Here is a 19621-nt window from a genome sequence, read left to right on the forward strand (position 1 = left end):
GAGGAGGAGAGTGAGCAGGCCAGAGCTGTGACTCCAGACAAATACCTGGGCAGCCGCGTTCTCCATAGCATCGTGGGACAGAGACAGAATAAGAGAAAAGGTGTGTATGTGTGTTTAATACGGTGTGATTCACTCCAATCTTAGGACCTGCCTGAAACTATGCTAAGCCGGGCTTTCAGTCCATTTATTTCTCTGCAGACATTCTCAGCATGTTACATAAGACTAACAAGTACAAGGTTCCCACGAAGAATCTTTAAAAAGAACCTGTGACCCGGTGTGGACTGGAACACTTACTTAGTATTTTAACACATAATGGAAAAATTTAGGGACGACGGAAGTGTAAGGGTCGCGGCCGAAACTGAAAACATTCATTTAGACAGATTGAAAGCGTTTAGCAGACTGCCTGAGCCCTGCGAGGAGAGAGCAGTGGCCGACAGGCCAGCTTCGCTCCTGGCAGGCAGTGATGGGGTTGCTCTTTTGGAACAGGGATTCACAACAGAGAGAATATAAGGCAGGTCTGGATTGCTAAAAGAAATCTGAAAATAGTGTGTTCTGCAATAATTCCGATGCCATGGTATTTCTGTGTAGTTGGGAACACGTGTGGGCAATACTCGGGGGAAAAAGGAGACAGAAGTAATCATGTGGAGTATCATTTGATTAATTCTCAGCTAGCAAATTGTATAGACTTAGTTTCACCTGCAGGGGAGAGTGTCCTGGCTCCTTTCTGTGTGGTCCTAGTTTGGCCCTTGGTTTCCTTTACTGTTTCTTTTCTAATGCTTAGACAGACCCCCTACCCATAGAGCCCAGAAAATCTCTCTGCAAAACAGTTGGGTGGTTTTATCAGGCAATTGAGCCACAATACTAGCCATTAGCTGCACATTCATCTCTGGTTTCCTGCTGCCCTTCATTGAGCCTAACTGTACTTTTAATCCTACCTGCTAAAGAGGATTCTGCACTCTAGGAAAACTACCCACACCAGATTTGGATCAGACCTTCCCTTTTTTAAAGATATGCTGGTAATTTTATTCAACACAGGGGGAAAAAAGCATAGTGACATATTGGAAGAATCTTCTTGTCTAATAGAAATGTAGCAATAGATTCCCTGATGAACTGATCAGATTAGATGTGGATACACCTGTAGCTACAAATCTTCCTGGTCTTAATATCCCTTTTAAAGTCACTGAAATGGGGGCGCCTGGACAGCTCAGTCGGTTAAGTGTCCTACTTCAGCTCAGATCATGATCTCATGGTCCATGGGTTTGAGCCCCACATCTGGCTCTGTGCTGGCAGCTCAGAGCCTGGAGCGTGCTTCAGATTCTGTGTCTCCCTCTCTCTCTGTCCCTACCCCACTTGTGTTCTGTCTCTCTGTCTCAAATAAACGCTAAAAAAAAAATTAAAAAGACAGCCAAACTTCCAGAGCTAATTGAAAATGTTTGCTCTGCATGTCATTTCCTTCATCTCCTTCAGACATATTTAGCAAATTGAAGACTGTAAGTGGGGACAAGTGTATCTGTTTGGAGTTCAAGAACTCATCAAAGCCACGTGACTTTGAATAAACTATCTTTCTAAACGTCAATTCTTTCATCTGTAAAACTGAGATGGTATTATTTACCCTAAATGGCTTTCCCAGGAACAAGTGAAATAAGCCCCAGTTGTTATTTTTCCCCCGTTGATGAGAAATTAAATTTTGCGACGTCTTCTTAGATACTTTATAAGCTCAAGAAATGAAGCACACTGCTCTTCTTCTCGGATTTATTACATCTGCTGAGAAAGTCTTCACTGGCCTCCTTCTGGAACAGAGATGCAGCGGAACCAAGGCTCAAGTAGTTAAAGAAGCCTTAGATGACGTCCCTCCACAGAGAGAGGGACACGAAGATTCAGAAATGATAACCCCAGAGGTGATGAGTCAACTCACAGGTGAGTCCTTCTCAATCTTACTTATCACATCGACACATAAGCAAAGTTATTTTTCTTCTTAAAAGCTTCTCTCCTTGTTCCCTCTTTAGTCTGAACTCCCACTGTTAATACTATTCAAGGTGAAATAGCTCAAAACATGCCACAAGAAAGCCTTTTAATACTGTCCCTGATCATTACTTAAATCACATATCACTGTTTACTCAGCTATGTTTATACATGTACCACCTCCCTGCCAGACACGTTTTACATCCCTTGGGGATGAACACTCATGTTGATTAACTGGTTTTTTGATAAATTAATAGAGAAGGGTAGGCTAGTGCTTAAGAACACAAATTGGGTTCAAATTTCAGCTCAACGTATTGTCCAAGTGACCCGATCGTGTTTCTAAACCTCTCCACGATTTAATTTCTTTATGTGGAAAAGTGGCCACCTTAGAGAACTGACAGAGTCTTAAATTCCTGGTACAAATTAATCCCTCAATAAGTTGTTGCCATTGTAATGGTAACTGTTTGTATCCCTACTTTGAGTAAGATGCAGGTTGGGCATTTTATATGCATTATATCCAATTCTTGAAGCTCTATTATTGTTGTCAACTTACAGATAAGAACATGAAGGCATAGAGGGTAAAGCTTATGCCAGCCGACTCAGCGTGCAGTAGCTCAGTTGAGAAATGAAACTATGGGGTGCCTGGGTGGCGCAGTCGGTTGGGCGTCCGACTTCAGCCAGGTCACGATCTCGCGGTCCGTGAGTTCGAGCCCCGCGTCGGGCTCTGGGCTGATGGCTCAGAGTCTGGAGCCTGTTTCTGATTCTGTGTCTCCTTCTCTCTCTGCCCCTCCCCCGTTCATGCTCTCTCTCTGTCCCAAAAATAAATAAACGTTGAAAAAAAAAATTTAAATTAAAAAAAAAAAAAAAGAAAGAAACTCTGTGTTTCTGGCACAAAATCCTCTCCCAGTTAGTCTGCTGAACCATAGATGTCCTTTTTAGTGCTTTTGTGAACATTTACTGATCACTTAATACGTGCCCAACATTGTTTGAAGTGTTATATTTTGTCTTTTAAAATTCTCACACAAACCATGAGATAGGTCCAGTTAATCTCAGTTAAAAACAAAACAAAATAACAACAAAACAAAACAAAACACCTGAGGCACAAAAGTCATTACTGTGTCCAAGGTCTCAAAGGTGGTAAGTGGGAAGGCCGGGACTTCAGAGCTTTCCTCGCATCCCTTACACGTCAGTGATGGACGCACCCCTATTATGGAGCACGTACTGCATCCCAGACTGGGATCTGGAAGCAAGAGATACAGCCGTTACCAAACAGATAAGACCCTGACTGTCCCGGAGCTTACATGCGAGTGGGAGGAGACAGACACACAAGTGTACATGTAATATGTCACATGATGTTCAGCCCTTTGGAGACATTTCAAGTCAAGTAAAAGTGATTGTAAGGGTTGAGGAACAGCTTAGGGCTTTCCATACAGTTGCCAAGGATGGCTCATGATTCAGTGATATTCAGAAAAGACTGAGACTGAGCCCTCATGGAATCAGGGGAACAGCCTGCCAGATTAGGGAAGAGCAGTGTAAAACCTGGACGAAGGACTATGCTTGGCATGCTTAAAGAACCACAGGTGGGCCCACGTGTCTGCAGTAGAGTGAGGGGAATAGAGTGGGGGCAGGTGACGTCAGGGTGAAGGGTGATGAGGGTCCTCTGGGCAATGGTAAAAATATTGTATATGAATGAAATGGACAATTAGCAGACTGTTGAGGGGTACGATCATTCGTACCACAGGATACATACCAGCACACAGAAGATCCCAGCAGATACGAAGTCTAGTTAGATTACTGCAGTTAGTGCAAACGAAGGGACTGCCTACTTGTATTAAAGGGGAAATGGCAACAAACACACAAACAGGAAACGGCCACATATCCATAGATGGAAGGATAGGATATTTTGAAGTTTCCAGGACCTGCCATCGATTGAGCCAGGACTGTGACTTAAGAGACAAGTCAGGGGGCGCCTGGGTGGCGCAGTCGGTTAAGCGTCCGACTTCAGCCAGGTCACGATCTCGCGGTCCGTGGGTTCGAGCCCCGCGTCGGGCTCTGGGCTGATGGCTCAGAGCCTGGAGCCTGTTTCCGATTCTGTGTCTCCCTCTCTCTCTGCCCCTCCCCTGTTCATGCTCTGTCTCTCTCTGTCCCAAAAATAAATAAAGGTTGAAAAAAAAAATTAAAAAAAAAAAAAAAAAAGAGACAAGTCAGGGTCCCATCGACACAAGGAATGAAGTCACCATTTAGGGGGATCAAGAAAACTGAGGGAGGAAGAGCTTTGGAGGGAAACCATGAGAGACTTACTGGAGACACATAAAATATCAACACACAGGAGTTTAACAAAGAGCAAGTATGTGAGTTCTAGGGAAAAAGGAGCTTGTACCAGACAAAACACTTACTTATGCAGACGTTAAGTGACCCAAATCTCAGTAAACACATTTTTATTCCTCACTCGTACTACATGGCCAGCTTGGGGCTGCTGAGGCTCTGCTCCAAGTTGCCTTGATCCTGAGACCCAGGCTGACAGAGCAGACGGGTTAACACTTTGCCAGTCTCATGGCAGAAGGCAAAGGCGCGATGAATCATGCACTCGCTCATAAAGCTTTTCCTTAGAGGTGACCAACGTAATTTCCATTCTCATTCCATTGGCCAGAGCAAGTCACATGGTCAGGTCTGACATTTTTGTAGTGGAGATATGTAATTGTCGTCTAGAGGAGACGGGAATACTAACCCAATCTACCTCAGGGATAAAGGATATAAAATATGGGCAATGTCTGCATGAAGAAACTAGCTGAAGCTGTAAGTCTGGATATCACAAAGAAGGTAATTGTAAGAAAGCATAGAAGTCTGATGTGTGGGGTGCTCCAGGTTTCAGAGGTCCAGATAAATCAGAAAAACAGTCTGTGGTGAAGTTGTCAATAATGTAGGAGAAGAGAGATGGGTGTCCCGGATGCCAAGTGAAACAAATGCTTCAATAATAAAAGATTGATCAACAGTGTGCCGATCAAATACACTGAGGACAGAGAATTGACTGTTGTATTTATAAATGTTCAAGTTATCTGTCACTTGGAAATAAGAATCTCTCTAGAATGTTGGGGATGAAACTCTGGTTCACGTGGGTTCAAGAGTAAATGGGAGGGGAGGAAATGGAGCGCAGACCACTCACTCAAGGAGTTTTACTGTATGTAACACAGTACAGTGTCATCAATAAAATGCCCTGCCCCGTCAATGGCAGGGAAAGGGCTGCAATCAAATCAGCAACCCAGACCAATAGAAGCCTCTAGTTCTTAAAAAAAAAAGAACAGATGTCATAAAAACATCAGCAGGTATTCATTTTGTGAACTCACGGAAGACAGAAGAAATAACCAGAGTAACACTTGGGAAAGAACACTTCTTTTCTTAAAAAGGAAAAGTGTTATCTATGTTTTCATTTCAATTCATTCATATTGATACCAGATGGTGTTATAATAAATCATTCCTTTACTTCCCTGAACAACAATCTACTTTCTTCTATGTTCCTTCCTGAGACTTCATTTTTCCTTCAGAAAGAGTATGAATTGTTGCCAGTTCAATTGTACATAAGCCCTAGACTACAGGGAATTGAAGAACTGACTCTTTGTCATTGCAGTACATTTACTATCCCATGTCCCATATGAAATATTTGCCTCTGATGCTAAGTGAACACATTAAATCAACTCATCTTTCAAGCCCTGTGTACATTTCTTGTTTCTATTCCTCTTTCTATAGAATCGGTGACCATATTCTGGATTTTGGTTGTCACAAGTATGATGACTTTCTCCACAGCTGGACAGCTTGCACCTCACACCAGGGGTCAGGCTTGGTGACATCAGCACCTGTATGTTATCGTGCAGTCATCAAATACTTAGGTGCTTAAGAAATAATGTGTTAGCCATCATTTACGTACCAGGAGACCTCTCTCATTTTTGTTCTCATATTTTCTTCTTCTCTCTAAATAATGATGATGATGATGATGATGATGATATGAGAAAGTATTTCCTCAGTTATCTGAAAAATATTTTTCCTATACATATGAGATAATTATTATTGTGAAGGCAGTTGACTCTTGATTATCAGGCATATGAGACAATCATAGTATCTATGCACTGGGCATCAAAATCACAGGTAAAGTGTAATCTGTGATTGTTTTTCCCAAACATGCAAAGGTTTACCAGAAATCAGAGACAAAGTAGCCATAGGTGTTTATTAATTATTTCAGAAATGACTCTGCAGATCATAAAACTAGAGTGATCAAAATAAGTAGAATTTGATATTATAGAAACGATTTGATAATTAAAATCACTTAGTTTGGATTAATGATATAGCAATTTGATCATGTTTCGGCAGGCAGAGGTTGAAGACCAAAAGAATGAAGTAATTAGACTTTAATAAGTTTAGTCATGGTATAAACCGTTACGAGGATGTGCCAAACACAAATGTTGTTATTGTGAGGGGCACCTGGGTGGCTCAGTCAGTTGAGCATCCGACTTCAGCTCAGGTCATGATCTCAAGGTTCATGAGTTTGGGCCCCATGTTGGGCTCCGTGCTGACAGCTCAGAGCCTGGAACCTGCTTCGCATTCTGCGTCTCCCTCTCTCTCTGCCCTTCCCCCACTCTCTCTCTCTTTCTCAAAAATAAACATTAAAAAAATAATAAAAAATGGCTTGTCATTGTAACCATACACCTGAGTTTTCCGCGTAATCTATTTAATAGTGATGAAACATCTACAAAAATTTGAAACTGTAAAACCGTTTATTACGGGCGTGTCTTTCTAGATATAGAATGTAAGGTTGTGTTTTAGTGCGTATACTGCTTAACTCTTCACAAGTCAATGTTATATCTCTCTTGAGACTTCAGTATTTGGGCCCGAGAACTGTGGACTGCTACATCCGTTAAGGACCAAGTGATGCACACGTGACACTAAATGGCTTCCGGCTTCCACATTCTTCAACCACTCTTCTGAACGAGAACGGATCAGCGGTAAGCCAGTCTTGCTTTCCTTTTCAACACTTAGGCTGAATGCTGGGAAAACTTGTCTGCCTTTTGAGGGAGGTTAGACTCAAGCCCTTACGCTACCAAGGTGGGTTCCAAGTAGCTGCTGTCAGTGTTTAAATGTTTCCCTTCCGGGAACAGAAAGCAAGACCCTAACTCCACGCCCTTCAGAGAAACAGATTCATCAGCATAAACCCTTGGTGTTGCCAGTACTGGATTTCAGTGCATTAAATGGACATCTCAGACGCTTCTCACAGGGAAATATATAGGGCAATACGAAAAAGTGAGCATTTGGTACAACCCATGAACGTTTATGAAATCCGTGATTCATATGTAATAAATAGCAACGACAACCTAAAATGTAGTCCGTGCAGGGTTAAAGTGTGCATGTATATGTAGGGGGGTAGTGGCAATAATTATTAAATACCTTTTATTGAATATTTATTTTTCTGACATTGAACCTATATATGTATTTACTTTCTCTCAATTTGACAGAGCTACATAGATATTGTATAGTCTTAATTTTTCCAGGAACTTAAAATCTACAAGGAAGAAAATCTTCTCTTCGTACAAAGTTTTACCATGAACTGGACAAATGCTTTGACCAAATCCTGTAAGTGAAAAGAGCAGCTTCAAATAACAGGGATATGAGAAATTAGATTTTTACAAATGTTTGTTATTGAAGTATAGAGGAAATGTAGTTTCGGGTGTACCACATAGTGATTCGACAAGTGCGTGCATTATGCACTGCCTGTCACCACCTGTCACCATGCAAGACATTGTCACAGTATTGTGGACTATCTTCCCTATGCTGTACTTTTCATTCCTGCGACTTATTTTTTTATTTAAATTTTTTATGTTTATTTATTTTTGAGAGAGAGGAAGACGGCATGCTAGCAGGGGAGTGACAGAGAGAGAGGGAGACACAGAATCGGAAGCAGGCTCCAGGCTCTGTGTTGTCAGGGCCGGACGCAGGGTTTGAACCTACAGACTGTGGCATCATGACCTGAGCCAAAGTTGAACGCTTAACCAGCTGAACCACCCAGGTGCCCCACGTTCCTGTGACTTATTTACTTTACCACTGGAAGTTTGCACCTCTTCATCTGCCCGTCCCCCCCAACCTCCTCTCTGGCAACCACCAGTTTGTTCTCGGTATTTATGAGCCTCTTTCTGTCTTGTTGTTGTTGTTTTTCAGAAGCCACATATAAGTGAAATCATACGTATCATATGTATTTCTCCGTCAGACTTAAGAAATCAGATTTTTATTGAATTGAAATCCACGGCCAAACACAAGTTCCATAAACTCAAAATAGAGCCACGGCCTAGAGAGTTCCCAAAACCACCCCTAGGAAGACCACGGACTCGCCTGGTCCACCAGGTCTGCACCTGTTCGTAGGGCGGCGCGTCCTGAAGGAGGACTGAGGGCTGACTCAGCAGCGGCACAGAGCGGGGGCGAGACAGAGTAGAGCCCCTATTGAAGGGAAGGCCAGCCCCACACCAGGAGCTGCCCCTGCAGGGGTGGGACTGAGGCTCCCGGTGCAGGTTCGCCGGCCCTGGGGCAGAGACAAAGCTGTGATTTAAAGGAGCAACTAGAATCTAAAGGAATCAGCCTGGAAGGAACGCTGCCGGAGGGAGCTGCTGGAAGTCTTCCGGGCTTGAGGGGCTGCAGTGGGCAATGCTCACACACAGCTGCACCTGGTTAGCGCTGCTCACACACACCTGCACCTGGTTAGCACTGCTCACACACACCTGCACCTGGCTAGAGCAGACTCAACAGGTCCGGGCGTCCTGGTCCTGCAGCCTCAGCGGGCCTGGGCCCCTCGCACACACCCTCCTAGTGAGCGCCCCCCCCCCCCGGGCGGCCCCAGGGCAGCACACAGAGGGACACCCCAGGGCAGCGTTGGCTACAGCTCCAGTCCTCTCACCAAGGTGACACAGGTGCACAGCACCCCGGAACGTTCCAGGCCCGCACCACCTCGGCTCCAGACCCCCTCCCCGACTCCCCCGACCCCGGGGGAGGGCTTTCCCTGCACAGAATGCTCCAGAACCTCTTGGCTCCTGCCTACCTTAGCTCCAGGGGAACCACGCCCTCTCCTTATTCATTGAGACGTGTTCTGGACAGAACTGGAGAGAGAATTTTCAAGAGCAAGAGAGCCTGATTTGGGAGTGAATCATGAAGGATCATTTGATCAGACTTCCAGCTTAGGGTGTCAGACTTTTTCAAGCAACTCTGGCATGAGGAAAAATGGATGTAAGAGTCCCCTGACGGCAGCGCACCGGCCGACACTGAGGTGACCAGCGACATATGTGCAAGACCAATGTACGACCAAGTGTAAGGTTACTCAGACCGTAGACTGCACAAGAAGACTTTCTCACAATCCTTTTTCTTTTTCATTTTATACCTTGCCTGGGGCAAGGGTCTTAGCTTCTCTGAGCCCCATTTTTTAAATAATGAAACCTCCCTCACAAGGCTGTCGTGAGTAATGACTGGTCTGATTGCAGATCCAAAGGGCAAGTCCTAAAAACAACTTCTGAGTAAAGAAGGGAAGTGGCTTCTCAGCAAGGCAATGGGAAACACTCACACGTATCTTCCTCGACTGCCTTGGAGCTACCCAGACTGTGGCCTTGACCTGAGCGTTGGCCACTTTACTCTTGCAAACCATCAAAGATGGAGATAAGATCTTCAGTAGAAAACCCATCTGTGCAAGTGAACAGAAGAATGAGACCATTGCCACTCTACACTTAAAGGTAAGAGGATCCCATTCCATAGCAAGTCTCAATTACACACCCGGATAAGGAGCAGACAAGGGTACTAATCCTCTCTGTCTGGGACTTTACCGTGCATGACCAAAATGCATCCTAAATACAGACACGGATAGACGTAGATAGAACACACACATAAGGGAATCGACCCTTTTTCTACGACTGTATTGAAAATGTCCTTTAAGAAGTACGGAAGAGCTAAGATGTTATTTCAGACTTATAACTCTACCTTATCAGATTTTAAGAAGAGCGAGTGTGACAGAAATTCAAAATATAAATTGATGTTTTTTAATTACTTATGAGAAGATAGAGGTGTATAAAGACATTATTCTAAGCCTGGAAATTTCTAATATTCATTTGCAAACCTGCACTTATATATGCCTAAATTTAAGATAATAGATACACCGTGAGCATTACTGTAATTATGATGTTCTTCAGGGAAGCATTAAAACTCAGTCTAACACTTTATAGTGCACAGCATTTTCTAAGAGTTTGAAAAGGCACTCATAAATGCAAATTCAGAAGTTCTGGGTTGTTCTGTACTTATTTTTTATCTTTATTTTACTCCTTAAAAGTAAGGAGTAGTGAGTGAATGCAGTTTTCCCACAGAAACGCCTTGGCTATTACAGGGTCCTTTATACTAAAAGCTTTGGAAAGGTAGTATTTTAGCTTTTTATGTTTCTCACATTAATTGCTACTTCTATGCACTGTAACACTCTTAACTAGGTTTGTGATTTATTTTTAAAGAAGAATTTATTTTGAAATTATGATCTGAAAAGTCCTTTGGTTAAGGATTTTTATAGTGTTGACTTAAACGGCAATGACAGATCTGGACCATGTGTAAAACACAGCTCAGGGCTAAAAGGTGTAATCACAGGGATGCTAGAAATGAAAGATGCTAGAAATAAGAAGATAGTCCATAAGGTCAATTGCACTATCTCATCAAAGTTTGCATTACAATAAAATTATTTTGCTCCTGTTTTTAAATTAAATATAAGGAGCAACACAGGACCCTATTTTTACTAATCGAGAATTGCACATTTGAAGTCAACATAAAACCTGTTTCCCTGGCTTGGATGAGGGTAAGTTTCCATACTCTTTACCCTGCCTTTGTGTGAGAGAATAAAATTGAGCAATGAGTTGTCCCGAATCCTTTATTGGAGGAGCAGACGGGGATGTGGTACAGCTGTGAAAAAAATAAACACAAATTATCCAGAGGCATGTACCAAACCACAAACTCTGGCAAAAGGAAATGACAGAGCTCTACTTGTTAAAAAGGGTATAGTTGGGGAGTGCCTGTCTGGCTCAGTTGGAAAAACGTGAGAGTCTTAATCCCAGAGTTGTGAGTTCAAGTCCCACTTTGGGTGTAGAGACTACTTTAAAAAACAAAACAAACAAACAAAAAACTTGCCCTCCCCCCCCCCAAAAAAAAAGGTGCAGGTAAAGATTGTTTGCAAATCGTTTTGTTTTTCAAGTCAATTTCAAATATACTTCAGAGTCTGATGTTTTAAAGGAACCTCCTTTCTACTCCTGGACACTGCAACACTAAAGCATGGTACTGATTTTATTTCCTGGGATTATGGTGCTGGTGGTAATTGTTTAGATCTTGACTTTCCCTGAATGCACTTCACTTCACAGCCCCAAGGTCCCCTTCTGTGCCGAATGCCTAGTGGGAGAACCCCAATCTTATCCCCTCACATAACCAGACAATTTTGAAGACCTTTACCTGAAATTCTCACAGTAAATTAAAATGTGCAGAAATGAATTTACTGTCTTTGTCCCGCCTATAAAACTTACGTGATTAAAGGTCACCAGTACCCATCAGATAACCTTACATGAATCACTCTCTTTATTATGAAAGGAAATCTACTCAACTGATCCACCTACTCCAACTACTCTGAAAGTAGCTCTTAGTCCTCTCTTGAGTCACAGCGCCCCCTGGGGGGGTGTCAGGGCTAGGTACCTGACCTAAGCACTGCACCTCCTCCTCCAACCGCCCCCCCCACGCCCCCCCCCCCTCCAGCTGTAAGTGCGCATGTCTATGGAGGTGAGGGAGGAGGGTGGAGGGTAAGAGGGCTGGAAGTCCCAAACACCCTTGGGGTTTTCCCGGAAGGTTTGGGAAACTGAACCTTTGTCTTCTGAAATGGGCATGTAAGCCTGGAATGGGTGAGCCCTACAGGACGTGGAGCCACGGGAAAGTTAGTGAGGACACAGCCTCCTAAAGACACATTTCAGTCTCCTAGATCTCCACTTACAAGGAGCTAGATATGTCCCTGGAATTCAGTCCATTGCATGAGCCCTTCTGTAACATAAGCTATTCTCAATTGTTTTGTCACTTGCGTTGAAGGAAGACCAGCCCATACACACCCCATACCGCAGTTGTTTTTTGCTTTCTCCCCTTCACTTTCCTGAGAACGTGGACTTCAGGTGACCAGTGGGTGGGTCTTAGTCATCTTTGTATTTACAGTATTTAGCCAACTCTGTCCCTCGAAGGAGCTCAAGTTTTGCTGATGGAGAGAGTGAATGAACAAATTTTTAAAAAGAATTAAGTTCACAGAAATGAAATGAAACAAGACCATTTCCTCATGGTTAATTAATGCTAGAGAATAATTTTATTCTTGAGTCTCATGCTATATTTTACGAATGTATGAAAATTCATGTTTCACCTCTGAATAATAAAGGTATGAGTTTGAACTGAGAGAAAGTAGTGCATGGCAACATGACATCGCATCTCATAAAATAGGATTCTGATCAGACATTCCATTTAAAATCCCATTCAATGAAAGTCATCACTGGTGTGGGGGCACCTGGGTGGCTCAGTCGGTTGAGAATCCTACTCAATTTCAGCTCAGGTCATGATCCCCGGACCATGGCATCCACACTGGGCACACAGCCTGTTTGAGATCTCCCTCTCCCCCTCCCCTGCTCATTGTCTCTCTCTCTCTCTCTTTCTCTCTCTCTCTCTCTCTCTCTCCCTCTGTCAAATAAATAAATAAATGAGTAAACAAACAAAACAAAACAAAATTGGTATGAAGATCTTGGGAAATAGACCTGTTGGTCCTGTCAGAACCAGAAGTAAATTAGGAAAGACAAGGCTGTTAGTTACTTCTGGTTTGTTGCTATAGATACAATTATAACTGTAAAACTTCAGTCCTCGGGGGCTCTGGAAATTGGGGTTATAAACCATGTCATGAAATTCCCATCTCTCAATGCTCTTTATGCTTCAGTCACCTTACCCATGTTTAGAAATTCTAAAGGATGGGACTGTTCTAAGGTCTTGAGTTGGACTCTTACAATCTCCATGTTCTGTCATCTCTAGTTCTCCTGTTCTAAAACCGTCTTATTCCAGCTCTTCTGAGTATTAATTTTATTACTAAATCCTAAACTGCTCTTATTTGAAAGACAAATTGTAAGCCTGTGTTTGTCCAGAAGTCCCAAATTTTTGTAGAGTAGACAACGTAGTCTTTTTGGTTCTTGGGTAAGAAATGCTTTGTCTATCCTAGTAATATCAATGTCTGTTTGGGTGTTCTTGTAAAAGTTTTAAAGATATACTTTGACATATTTAGGTTTTATCATATAATTTATCATCTAAACCTGAATATCTCTGTTAGTGAAAGGCGGTAATAACTATTCTAGAGTTGCAGGTGTAAACTGGGACTGATCTGAGAAAAGCAAAATATATGGTCATCCTTTTTTAATTCATCAGGACTTGATATTTTGGAAAAGAGGCATCAAAGTAAAATTCACCAACATAGGCAATTCTCCCGTATGATCTTTTGAATATTCTTTTTTCAGTGATCTCAATGATACTACATCATAAATGAAGTTCCATGTATGTGGAACTTTTCTTATGCTTTATTCTTTTGTTTATCCATTTTCTTAATTATTGTACCTTTGTAAGGATTCTGTATGTAGTAGGAGAATCTCTTGACTTTATTATCTTTATTCAAAAAAATTCTTGGCTAATCTTAACTCTTCTCTCTTCTATGTAAAGTTTAGATCTAGCTGGCCAAATTGCACATACAAGGAAAAAATTCTATTGGGATTTGTTTGGAGTTGCATAAATGTGTAAAAAACACATTTATGAGAAGAAATAAATCACACAAACTTTTCCTATCTGTGAATATGGTGCATCTCTCTATTTAGGTCTTATCGGATGATTTTCAGTATTTTTATACATTTCTTCATAATGAGCATGCACATTTTTTGCTGCACATTTAGAACTAGGTACTGAAGTAAGCTTGTTGATTTATTTTTTGTGATTTCTCTTACTAAGTTGTGTGCCATATAAGTTAATTTTCACAATGTTGGTTTCTAATACTTAGGGATAAAATTGAATTTGGCAAATTAGTCATATATACAGAACATCAGCTGAATTCTTATAAAAACTTTGTCTCATGTGAGTTGTTAGTATTCTTTATATATTCTGTGTACAGATCCTCTAGCAGATATATGTTTCACAGATATTTTCTCCCAGTCTGTGGCTTGACTTTGTTTCTTAACAGTATTTTTTAAAGACTGGAATTTTTATTTTTGACAAAATTGCAAACTTTTTAAATTTTATGGGTCATGATTTTTGTGTTTAATCTAACCAAAGTTTTGCTTTTTTTTTTTTTTTTTTTTTTTTTTTGTCTAGGAACATACATCATTATAGTTTTGGCTCTTATATTTAAGTCTGTGAACCATGGAGAGTTAACTTTTTGTTTTTAACTGAAGTCATATCACTGAACACATATCATTGTTTACATACCAACTCTTCCATTTATTAATTATATGGTTTTGGGAAATTGAGGATGACAATGCAAACCTCAGGTGGTTGTTAATAATGATATCATGAGATAATGCTTTGGAAACTCAGTCCGTCACTAGGCAGACATTAAGTGCTCATTAACCTGTTGCCATTTGGTTACTTGTAGATGAGTTTGCAGAACATACATTGAACCTACTGAAGCTAAATGTATGTCACTTCATCTTATATGAAACTTAATCCATGTAGCTAATCACTTCCATGATTTATATATTCTGTAACTTAATACTATTTTTCAGTAAACTATAGTCTTTTTTTTTAATTTTTTTAATGTTTATTTATTTTTGACAGAGAAAGACAGAGCCTGAGAGGGGGAGGGGCAGAGAGAGAGGGAGACACAGAATCCAAATAGGCTCCAGGCTCTGAGCTGTCAGCACAGAGCCCAACACGGGGCTCAAACTCACAGACCTCAAGATCATGACCTGAGCCGAAGTCGGACACTCAACTGACTGGGCCACCCAGGCGCCCCTCAGTAAACTATAGTTTTAAAAGAAGCATCTCTTCACCAACATCTATTTTTTAATGACATAATGTATAAAAATCACTTTTCTGAGTATTTTAATGAAAATGCTATTTTGCTATACCCAGTGATATAGTATCAAGTAAGTACAAAAAATGGTAAGTTTGGTGGGAAAGCAAGTCTAAAGAGAAATGCAGTTTCTTTCTTATGTTTTTGTCATAAAAGCTGTTAAAAAGACAACATTTGCATCCACGGTACTTGGAGGCCTTTAAGAATTGGGTATTGGGGTACCTGGATGGCTCATTCGGTCAAACGTCCAACTCTTGATTTTGGTTCAGGACATGATCTCAGGGTTCTTGAGTTTGAGCCCTCCATTGACCTCTGCCTGACAGCGTGGAACCTGCTTAAGATTCTCTCTCTCTCTCCCTCGCTCTCTCTCTCTCTCTCTCTAAATAATTAAATAAACCTAAAAAAATAATTGGGTATTAGGAATCACTAAACAGTTAAAAATAAATCATAATAGTATAATACTTACATTCTCCTTTTTGTGCTCATATGATAGACACTTGAGCTATTTGGAACCCATGGGGGAGATAACAAAGGAATTTAAAAATTTGAAACACACAGTACTTAAATTAACATTTTACTCTATTTGCCAAATATTTATTATAAGAAGTGAAAACCCAAAAAGAAACTACTGACCATAGTATTTATCACAGATTCTACTGTTAGTCTGGAAGGTGATCAGCTTTTCCATGGGTTGGTTCCACTGGTAGGAATTAGGACTTGTGCAATGCAATCCAGCCCCAAGCAAAAAGCACCCATGTGTGGCTTTCCTAAGACTCTCTTAATACTACTTACTATATCCACATTGATTGAGGTCCGTTTTGGGCACTAAGCTCTGGCAAAGAGTTATCATCCTAACATCTGAGAGTATCTCTGTGAACAAGGGTGGCCTTTGCCAAGGAGGGACAGTCTAAAGTCACTGACAACACGATGGCCAAAGGTTCCCGGGACCTCCACTAGTTCCTTTGTGTGGGCAAAAGTCCTGTGACACCTGTTCCCTCTACATTTCCTACAATTTAGTTCCCTCTGAAAATGCATGATTCTCATTATGGCCGAGATCCAGGAACAGGTGGGAGTGGAAGACTGAATTAAATAGATGATACAGATGCTTGGTTCAAACTGTGTTCTGACATGTAAACTTAGGTGAGCTATTTAAATTCTGTCTCTGTGTTTTTAAGTGCAGAATCAGAATAGTTTTCACCTCCTCAAGTGATTCCAGAGGTGAAATGAGGTCAAGTATGTAAGGTGGGCTGCATTTCATGGGTGCTCATTTGCCTAACACACTTAGGAAACAGACTTGCATCTTCTGTGGTCTGTCAGTGATACCTAACCTCCTCGTCCTTATGTTCTGCAGCCTCAGACTTCTCAGGAAATAAGTTGATGTTCAGGGTTCTGTATTTATAGAGATTATAGTTGGACACCGAATCTCTCGTTTTTGTTTTGTAATGTACGAAAGCATGATGAAACGTCTCTAAATATAATAACTGAATTGATTAAAAAGTGTTCTGAAATTTATCTTGGAATAGCACAAGGTACTTGGATGTATGTATTTTAAAATTGAACTTGGAGAAGGTGTTTATCATTTTGTAGAGACAAATGGATAAAGAGGAATATCGAGTTTTTGTTGACAACTCATCCCTTTGAAATATTGACACAATTACTTCCAAACTACCCCCACATCCCCCTGACAAAAAAAAAAAAATGTACATTCTTCTGTACTTCTGCACATTAAGGTCTGGCCCTGAGCAATTTAAAGAAGCTTTCATAGGAATTCAAGAGTGAACTATAGCTTGAAATGATAGAAAGCCTCTTGTTCTTCCAACTCCCTAAATTTGTAAAGAAAGACACCCCAAACTAGCAACACAGATACAAATTTAAGAGTGGTTTCTGCTACTAGAACAGAGTGATATTCATTTTCTCTTTGGATTGTGCTTGTAGTATTTGTAAGCAATATATTTGGACTCTTTCTCTCCATACCATTGTTCAAGAGCAAGGTTGTCTTTCCACAGAAACTGCTTTTGCTATGTCAAATATGTGCCTGTGGCCAATTAACAAAAATTTCCTAGAGCCTAATGAGATAACAGTCATCAGCATCAGTATATGCAAATACATGGGTGAAACGTTTTTGAAGGATACAGGCAAATGGAACACTTTATGTGGGATTAATATGTCTCCCATTTTCCTTGATTCCCTGTTAAATTTTAAATCTTAAAATTTGGGGGCACCCAAGTCACTCAGTTGGTTAAGTGACCTACATTACCTCAGGTCATGATCTTGCAGTCTGTGAGTTCAAGCCCCACACTGGGCTCTGTGCTGACAGTTCAGAGCCTGGAGCCTGCTTTGCATTCTATGTCTCTCTCTCTCTCTCTCTCTCTCTCTCTCTCTCTCTCTCTCTCCCCCCCCCTCTCTCCCCACCCCTGCTCACACTCTGTCTCTCAAAAATGAATAAATGTTTAAAACGTCTTTTTAAATCAATCTTAAATTTTGGCAGCAGACTACTTAAAAGGAGAGAAGTTCGTAAGATCTAAAAAATAAACGTTATGGAGGCGCCTGGGTGGCTCAGTCGGTTAAGTCTGATTTCGGCTCAGTTCGTGATCTAATGGTTTACTAGTTTGAGGCCTGCGTCAGGCTGTCTGCTGTCAGCACAGAGCCTGATTGGGATTCTCTCTCTCCCTCTCTCTCTCTCTTCCCCTTACCCACTCACGCTTTCTCTCTCTCAAAAATAAACATTTAAAAAATAAAAATAAATAAAACTTATGTATGAAGCAACTCGGCTTCCAGTTCTCTGCAGAGAAAGTTATCATAATGATATATCCATACTCATTACTTGTTTCCAACCACAGAAGTTGAGATGATATGTCCTATCTGGTCAAGGTCAGCCCCTTCACCCGTGCCTTTGATTTCATCTGCCCTCTTCCGGGATGTGATGTATTTGCAGTGAAAAACCCAGTCCTTTCTTTCAATGTTAGTATTTCCCTCTGTATTGACCCCTTTCTCTAAGACCATGGACATGACCAATTCTGTGTAATTCTTAAAAATAATTCTCACGAGGGGCGCCTGGGTGGCGCAGTCGATTAAGCGTCCGACTTCAGCCAGGTCACGGATCTCGCGGTCCGTGAGTTTGAGCCCCGCGTCGGGCTCTGGGCTGATGGCTCGAAGCCTGGAGCCTGTTTCCGATTCTGTGTCTCCCTCTCTCTCTGCACCTCCCCCGTTCATGCTCTGTCTCTCTCTGTCCCACAAATAAATAAACGTTGAAAAAAAAATTTTTTTTAAATAAATAAATAATTCTCACGGTAGGGGCACCTAGGTGGATCAGTTGGTTAAGCATCTGACTTCGTCTCAGGTCATGATCTCACGGTTCCTGGGTTTGAGCCCCATGTCGGGTTCTGTGCTGACAGCTCAGAGCCTGGAGCCTGCTGAGGATTCTGTGTCTCCCTCTCTCTCTGCCCCTCCCTCACTCACACTCTCTCTCTCAAAAATAAACACTTAAAAATTTTAAAATTAGAAAAAAATAATAGTTCTGATGGTTAAAGTTCCAGTTGTTCCCTTTCTCTCCTTACCATCTAACAAAACTTCTTTAAAAAAGGACTTACGTCATCTTCTTGCGTTCCTCATTTCTCTTTTATATCTTGGTGCAAAGCAGTCAGGTTCTGGACCCTACCATCCTCTCTCCGCCTGCTTCCAAGGGGATCCTGAGTGGTCTCAGTGTAGCCACACTCCATGTGTTGGCCATGGGAAAAGCCCATGTCACTGCTCCGTCTGCTGCATCCAGTTTGGTCACCATCCCCCATACCTGTCAATCTTAATCACGTCCTGTGTGCTGATGACTCACACATCCATGCATGTCAGCGGACATTTGAGCTCGGAAGACATTTTCATAATGTGGACACGTTCACAATCATCTTGAAATACATATTGTCAATTCCTAACTGATCATCTTTCCTCTTAAACCTGTCCTCCTGTCTCCCACAGCTCAGTGAAGAAATGACCATCACCCACCTCACAAACATCAAGTCAGAAACCTAAGAGAAATCTGGAGTCTTTCATGACACTCCTCAACAAAGTGAGGACCAAATCCTGCTCCTTCGATTCTGTAAAATCTTCTGAATCCTACCACTGTTTATTCCCTTTTGTGTTATTATTCAGGTCTTCATCAGTATTTTTAATTCTGTGTTTCTCCCTGACAACCTTAACTGCAGCATTCTTTGCTCTGCTGTCAGAGGCACCTATGTCGACTGTTACACGCAAAGTTCCTTCACTGGGTCTGGATGAGATTGATATTCCTTGGAATTACACCCAAGGACTTCCAAGGCAAGTAGTGTATGCAGTGATAGCTCACATACAAATATTATCTCACTTCTAGTATCGATTCTTCTCCAAACCCCATGAGTCATTTAAAAAGCGTGTTTTCTAATTTCTAGACATTTAGCATTTCTTTTCTTTTTCAGTTGTGTGTGTGGGTTTTAACTTAATTACATCTTAGAAAATGTAGCTTGCAATGAATTTGCTAATTAATTAGCAAAAGACAGAAAATGTAGCCTGCATGATTTCAATCCT

At 41.5% G+C, this 19621-nt stretch overlaps 1 long non-coding RNA gene across 2 annotated transcripts; it reads left to right on the forward strand.

Moving 5' to 3' along the window:
- The first annotated feature begins 1682 nt into the window (after positions 1-1682).
- On the forward strand, positions 1683-19198 carry LOC123600583. 2 transcript variants are annotated; one of them, XR_006713661.1, is made up of 3 exons: positions 1683-1917; positions 8164-9716; positions 19037-19198. It is a non-coding gene; the product is annotated as an uncharacterized LOC123600583 (long non-coding RNA). The 2 variants fall into 2 exon arrangements; XR_006713662.1 differs by lacking the exon at positions 1683-1917 and adding an exon at positions 7486-7581.
- The last annotated feature ends 423 nt before the right edge of the window (positions 19199-19621 follow it).

Source organism: Leopardus geoffroyi, chromosome D1 (genome assembly GCF_018350155.1).
Source record: "Leopardus geoffroyi isolate Oge1 chromosome D1, O.geoffroyi_Oge1_pat1.0, whole genome shotgun sequence".
In the NCBI taxonomy this organism is placed as follows: domain Eukaryota; kingdom Metazoa; phylum Chordata; class Mammalia; order Carnivora; family Felidae; genus Leopardus; species Leopardus geoffroyi.